This window comes from Aphelocoma coerulescens, unplaced genomic scaffold (assembly GCF_041296385.1).
Source record: "Aphelocoma coerulescens isolate FSJ_1873_10779 unplaced genomic scaffold, UR_Acoe_1.0 HiC_scaffold_146, whole genome shotgun sequence".
NCBI classification, from domain to species: domain Eukaryota; kingdom Metazoa; phylum Chordata; class Aves; order Passeriformes; family Corvidae; genus Aphelocoma; species Aphelocoma coerulescens.
The window spans coordinates 297,501-305,000 of NW_027183496.1; positions in this window are offsets into that span (position 1 = coordinate 297,501).

The following is a 7,500-nucleotide window of genomic DNA, read 5'->3' on the forward strand; positions in this document are numbered from 1 at the left end:
GCGGGGTTTTTCCTTTCCCCCCTTTCTCTCTGGGGTTTCCCCCTCGGCTCAGCTCGAGCCGCACCGCCGCCCAAGCGCTGCTCGCGGCCGGCACCCACGGGGCACAAACCCGGGCCGGGGCCAGCACACACACCTCGCATGGTTTGAAGGACACCTGAGGGCTCGCGGGGCCACGCGGCCGTCACACAGCCCGGACGGTAAAGACGCCCTCCCGGCAGCGGGAGCGGCGACACCTCACCTGCGACGGGAAGCGAATTGGAAAGGAGACCGCCCTGCCCGAGCACCGGACTCTGCCGTGGCTTCCCCATTACAGAGAGCCCCGGAAGAGCCGGCCCGCCGGGGGCCCTTTCCGACGCGACCCGAAAAGCCTCATCGATCAGCCGAGAAAAGAGGAGCGAAAGAAGGCCCCGCGGCCTCGGTCCTGGGACATCGGCAGCCCAAAGCGCGCAGCACACCACGCTTCCAGGCGGGCAGCGGGCAGACGGACGCAGCAGGGCTGCTTTTCCGCGTGCGGGACACGTCCCCGAGAGGCCCTCCCCACGGCTTGGCGCCGCCGAGCCTCCCCGACGCACCCGAGCGCCACTTTGCAGCAGCTTTCGCATCGGTCACAGCGGAGAAAGCGCGGGGAGGTGCCGCCACCCAACCCCGGCTGCGGACAACGATTCCCTTTATTAGCGAGACAACATCGGGACGGGACCACAGCGGGAGGAGGCCACGGCAGGCCACGCTCCCGGCCCCACGGAACCCTTCCGAGCGTGCGAGAAAGCGCCACCGACCATGCCCACGGGCCACCGGCTTTCGCCCGCCTCGCGGCGATCGGCTTTCCCTCCGGAAAAGCCAGGGGGAACGGCAAACAGCGGAGGGGAAAAAAAAAAGGCACGACAGCGCGCGTCACATAACCCCGTGCTACCCACGGGGGCCGCGGGCCTGGGGGGCGAGGCGCGCGCCTCTCACTCCCCCCCCCTTTAATCCCAACGACCTCTCAAAGAACGCCTCCTTCTCGTCTCTCTCCCTTTCGGCGTTCGTGGCCCGCGCGCCTTTGTGCCGCGCTTCTCCGTCGTGCCGCGGCGGCTTAGGGCCGCGAGAAAAAAAAAAAAAAAAAAACAAACAACGTAAGGCCGGGGCGGGCACCCCCCCAGTGCAACCGCACAAGCCGGCACACACGCCTGAAGCAGCGGACCTTCTCGCAACCCAGCCCACCGGCAACCACGGCAGCCGGGACAGGCCCGACACCACGGGCCGCCCCAGCGTCGCGGCTCAGTCGATGCCGGCCGAAAACAAGGAAGGGCGAGGCGCCGCCGCCTCGCCGGCAAGCATTCTCACAGGGCTCTCTCTTGTCGGGCTTCCGGTCCGCTCTCGGCAGCCGGCCACCGCAGGCCGGCCGCCGCCCCTGAGACCTTCCCGCCCGCTACGCGGGTTCCCCGGCTTAGGGCCGAGGAAGGGGGACGACTTCAACACACAGCGGGGGGGGGGCGAGGCGCCGCCGCCCCGCCACAACATCGGGCGACTCCCGTCACCGAGCCCCTCGGCCAACCGGGCGAGGCCGGAGGCAAGGCCGCACGCCCCACCGAGCGTCCCCGTGGCACCGCCGACACACCAAGCACAGGTCGGGAGCCGGGAACGGGGCGCCGCCACCTCGGCCAACTGGGCCCATCCTCGGAGCTCTCAGGGAAGGGCCGGGAAAAGCCCCGTCGGGGCTCCGCGAAACAGAGCGCGCCCCGGCCGCGTCCACCCCACCGGCTGCCAGCCACCGCACCAGACTGACAGCCGAAAACCGAGCCCGCCGAGCGGGCACCGGCTTAAGGCCGGGCAGAAAAGGAACGAGGCGCCGCCGCCTCGGCCACCACCGGACTTTCCCCTGCGGCCCCCCTGCACGGAGTCGGCAGCCGCCAGGGTCGGAGGGGGGGATACACTCACGGATCTCTCGCCACCCCACCTAGGCCGACAAGCGGCTCACACAGTCTCTCTTTTTCGGCCTTTCCCATCAACTGGGGCTGTGAAACCAGGATAAAAGCCACGCGACTCATATCCCGCTTATTCGACACTCTTCGTTCTGGCAACCGCGCGCGCGGCCGCCGCTCTCGACCTTCGACACAGGCACCGCCAGCCTGCGGGGACACGGCCCATCACCCGCTCCCATAATACGGACAGATGAGTCCAAGGCCCCGGACGCCTCCAAGAGAACCAATCGTACTTGACCGGGGCGGTGCGCTGGCGCACGCCGCCTCCTACCATGACGCAACTGGAGGCAGCCAGAAACAGCGACCCCTTGGTGAACTTCCAGGACGGGTGGGGCAACAGGTCTACCCGGCCCCTGCCGAAATTTGCCTGTCCCGCCGGAGCTGGGTAGACCTGTTCGCCCCGCGACCGGGCGCCACCGCGGCGCCACGCCGACGGTTTCGGGGCGCGGCCGGCGGCCGCGGCCGGGCCCGGATCCGGGTAGACCTGTCCGCCCGGAGCCTTCCCCGGGCCGGGTAGACCTGTTCACGCCGAGACCGGGCGCCGCCAGGGGAGCCACGCGGGCGGTTTCGTGGCACGGCCGGCGGCCGCGGCCGAGCCCGGATCCGGGTAGACCTGTTCGCCCTCTGGCCGGACGCTGCCGGGACAGTACACTGACGGCTCCGGCAACCGCTGGTGGCCGCAGCCGACCCCGGAGACAAGGCATCCTCCTGCCATCCCTGAGCCGGGGGAACCCCACAGCCCCGGAACGCCCCGGAACCGTATGGCTCTAGCAGCCCTGTCCCGCCTGAGAACCCGGTTTCAAGACCAATACGTATTTTCGACAAAACTCAACCTTTAATTTTTGAACGAGTACATCTTTCTTCTGCTAGGAACAAGGAAGTTTCCTGGGGAAAAAAAAAATTCTTTTCAAATTTTACTCCGTTTTCTTGGGCGCCCACACCACAGCCGGCCACGCTCGGGAGGATCGTGTGCCCTTAGCTCGGCCAGCCCACACACATTGACGCACCAAAACGGACGCCCCTCCCCACCCCACCCCGGGCACCACGCCCAGCCCCACCAGAGCAGAGCACCTCTAGGGAGACAGCGGGGAGGGGAAGCAGGTACATAGGAACAGGGAACGAAGCCGATGGCCGCCGGCGCGACTGGCCCCGCCCACCAGGAGGGGCCGGGGCCGAGGCCGGGGGGACCGGGCGGCCGCCTTCGGGCCGGTTCTTTCGGGGTCCGCCGAGGTCCCCGTCTCCCGCCGCCGCTTCGGGGGGCCGCGGGGGCGCCGCGCCCAGGTGCCCGAGGCCGGCAGGCAGCGGGCGAGCCCCGGCGGGACGAGCCCCGCCCGCCGGCGAGGGCCGGGGCGGGGGCCCGGGCCGGGGCCGGGGCCGGCGGCCGGGGCCGGGGCCGGGGCCGGGGCCGGGGCCGGGCGGCCGCCTTCGGGCCGGTTCTTTCGGGGTCCGCCGAGGTCTCCGGCCCCCGCCGCCGCTCCGGCGGGCCGCGGGGGCGCCGCGCCGAGGCGCCCGATGCTGGCAGGGAGCGGGCGGCCCCCGGCCCATGTTCACACGGAGAGATAGGCAGACACAGGGACTCTCAGACCCACTCACAGCCCCGCCGCCCCCCTCTCTTTTTGCCGCGGACGGCCACAGCTGCACACTCATAGACACAGACAGACACACACAGACATAGGCACGCCTGCGCATGGACGCGCACACTTGCCGCAGATGCGCTCCGTCCCCCTCCCTCCCGTCGCCCTGTCTCTCGAGAGTTGGGGGCACTCCTGCTCTCCACCATCTGCCTCCCTGGCGCCACCCTCAGACTTTTCTCGCCCCTGCCCAGGGTCCCATCAGCCAGTTCGGACGGCGGCGACGGCAGCAGCAGGGGGGCGAGGACTTGGGTGCCGAGGCAGCCAGGGTGTTCGGCGAGCAGGCCGAGAGCCTGGTGCAGAAGTAGGGCCAGTGACAGTCTGGAGGTGGTGGCGGGATGCTTGGCACTGTCTCTTTTTGAAGAAGCATCCTGTTCAGGTCGCTCTGAGCCTCTCGGTTCGATGGCGTTCCTTCCTGCCTACCCCCAGCCCCGGTCAAGCCTGCGGCAGGACGGAAGCGAGGCGGGCGGATGAGGGAGTGAGAGATGCAGAAATCAAGGTGGGAGGTGGGGCAAGGGCACGGCAGGCTTTCGAGGGCCGGGAGCCGGGCTTAGAGAGCGGATGCTGCTGGCCGTTTTGGCACGGAGGCGGCGGGAACGCCGCCGGCTCCTAAAGAGTCCCTCCTTCCCTCTCCGGCAGTGGCATGGGGAGCGGGCTGCAGGCAGGGTGGCGACAGGGCGGGCTGGAGCTGGGGAAGCGCGCGGCAGGGGGTGACGCTGACGGCCGCTCAGGCATGGAGCCAGAAGGGACGCCGCCGTCTGGGACCGAAAGTCACTCGCCTTCACGTCCCAGCTTTCGGGGCGGGGGGGGGGGAGGGGGGGACCAGCGCGTGCGAGCTGCCGTGTGTGGCGGGTGCGTGCGGGGCTGCCAGACGTGCGGGCTGGCCGCCCAAGACGTGCTCGCGGGCCTGGACTGGGTCCCGGGGCTGCGGGTCCGATCGACGAGACCTGGTCTCCCCAGCACCAGGAGGGGAGGCCGGGTCCACCCACATTGGGGGGGTGGGGGGGAGGGGAGGTGGGCAGGGGGCAGGCCCCGAGCTCCAGGAGGAGAAATCTACAAAGGAAACAAATCTACGGGCCGCTCATGTGACTAGGGTTCCAAGCGGGGCCTGGAGAAGGAGGTCTGCCCAGAGCTACACGGCAAACCCATAGGGCCGGACGGGGGAAGCCAACAGGCGTCGCCCGGTGCTAAGCGCCCAGCCGGGCGGGGCATGGCGAAGCCAAGAGGCGTGGCCCGGCGCTAAGCGCCCGGCCGGGCGGGGCCTGGCAAAGCCAACAAGCGTCGGCCGGCGTTAAGCACCCGGCTGGGCGGGGCCGGGTGAAGCCAAGGGGCGTCCCCCGGCGCTGAGCGCCCAGCCGGGCGGGGCCGGGCGAAGCAACCAGGTCTACCCCGGCGCTAAGCGTTAGGCCGGGCGGGGCCGGGTGAAGCCAACCGGCGTGGCCCGGCGCTAAGCGCCCGGCCGGGCGGGACCGGGTGAAGCCAAGGGGCGTCCCCCGGCGCTAAGCGTTAGGCCGGGCGGGGCCGGGTGAAGCCAAGGGGCGTCCCCCGGCGCTGAGCGCCCAGCCGGGCGGGGCCGGGCGAAGCAACCAGGTCTACCCCGGCGCTAAGCGTTAGGCCGAGCGGGGCCGGGCGAAGCCAACCGGCGTGGCCCGGCGCTGAGCGCCCGGCCGGGCGGGGCCGGGTGAAGCCAAGGGGCGTCCCCCGGCGCTAAGCGCCCAGCCGGGCGGGGCCGGGCGAAGCAACCAGGTCCACCCCGGCGCTAAGCGTTAGGCCGAGCGGGGCCGGGCGAAGCCGACCGGCGTGGCCCGGCGCTGAGCGCCCGGCCGGGCGGGGCCGGGTGAAGCCAAGGGGCGTCCCCCGGCGCTAAGCGCCCGGCCGGGCGGAGCCGGGCGAAGTTAACAGGTCTACCCCGGCGGTAAGCGTTAAGCTGGGCGGGGCCAGGCGAAGCAACCAGGTCTACCCCGGCGCCTAGCACCCGGCCGGGCGGGGCCCGGCCAAGACACCAGGTCTACCCCGCCGCTAAAGGTCAGGCTGGCACGGCCGGACAGGGGCAGCAGGTGTACCCCGCCGCTGAGTGTTGCAGCGGGGATACTGCAACACGCATATATCAAACCAGGAGTCCCGTGAAAAAGAAACAAATATATACGGACGGATTCTTGCTAGATGTTTAAGAGATGTTTATTTCCCCAGCCGCATGGCCGGGCTCTGCTGAGGGACTCTTACAGTCGGGGCCCGAGCTGCTTTGCCCGCGCAGGGGAACACAAACCAACCCATGGGGAACGAGGCTGAGCAGGGGCAGGGAAACCCCGTGTGTCTGTGCCCTCAGGGCTCCCGGGGCTGCATCGCGGGGGGAGGAGACCCCAACATCTCACCCGTTTTATTTTAATAAAAGGAGAATGAAGACAATTGGATAAACATAACAAGAACAGTTTCAAAACAAAACAAGCCACCCTCCTGAGTCTTTAAATGTCCAAACAAATTCTGTGGAACATCTCAGGGCTGACAGAAGGGAGACAGAACTCTCTGGACATGCCTGTGGGGAAACTGAGGCAGGAGAGGGTTTAATTTCTTTCCTCCCCCTTTTCATCCCCCCATCGGCATCGGAGAGGAATTGTAGGGGAAACAATTGGCAAAGGCAGGGGTTTGTGAGGGAAACCATGGATGAAAAAACGGATTGGCAATAAACTGGGGATAGGGTAAACTTAGGAAAGGGTTCATATTGGGTATAGGGTAAAAGGGGAAATTAGGCTGTGGGTAGGGAAATTGCTGGAATGGATACTGTTTATAATTTTCTGCATAACGGCTGCCTTTGACGGGAATACCTCCAGGCCCAGTAACATTCGCTGCTTGTAAACCCTTCTTTCCTTGCACTATATCAAATTGAACAACTTCCCCATCTCCTACACTTTGCAGGTAATTTTTAGGGTTATTCCTTTTAATGGCAGTTCTATGGATGAATAAATCTTCCCCTGTATCATCTCGTGTTATAAATCCATAGTTGTTTTTCACATTGTACCATTTCACAGTTCCTGTGATTTTCGTCGCTAGAACGTCTCCTATCACGTGCTTGCATGTTTGTCGTGGGTGCCGGTCCCGCGTGGCCGCCGCCTCGCCGACTCCGATGTCTCGGTCAGGCCCCCGCGCCGCGGCCGCTCTGCGCTCTCTGCACGGCCCCGCTCCAGCGCCTGTCTGGGCTCTGCATGGCTCCGCTCCGCAAACTCCACGCTGCTTTGGGAGCGGCCCCGTTCCGGCTCGGCGCTGCACTGCACAGCTTCTCGTGTCGCTGTGGAAACCGCCGCTTCTCCCTGCATAGGGCTCTCTGAGCCGTATGCACAGAGCGGGCTTCCACGCTGACCTCCGCTTCCTGGCTGCTCGTGGCCCACGGCACCCATGGCGCCTGCGGCATCGCTCCCTCACTCGCGGCCGCGTAGCCGGGGACCCCGAGACAGGGATGGGGTCCGCAGTAAGGCGCGCGCTCCCGAGGGGGCCGGGCGCATCCAGCGCAGGCACCTCCGCTGGCACAGCTGCAGTCATACACTCCTGGGGTGGCCGCCACGCGGTCTCGGCCACGGGAGAAGTATGATCTTCTGCTTTAGGGGTAATGGGATCATACAGATGCTCCTGAAGAGCGTCACTGATTATAAAGGATCCACGGAGAGCTTCTATCGCTAGTCCATCCCTTAGCTTATCACAGATCTCGTTCCAGAAACACTCCTGAGAATATCCAGGAGGTTTGATATCAAAAAGTAAGTCTCGAGAAATATAGGGGAACTCTTTGAAAAGCCAGATAAAAAAGTGTTCAAGATCTCCCGGTTCCAATACCTTTTTGTTTTGTTGTTCAAGGATCCCTTTTACTTCTAGATACATTTTTTTCTGTGGCTCAGAGAGCCCCATTTCCCACGATTCTT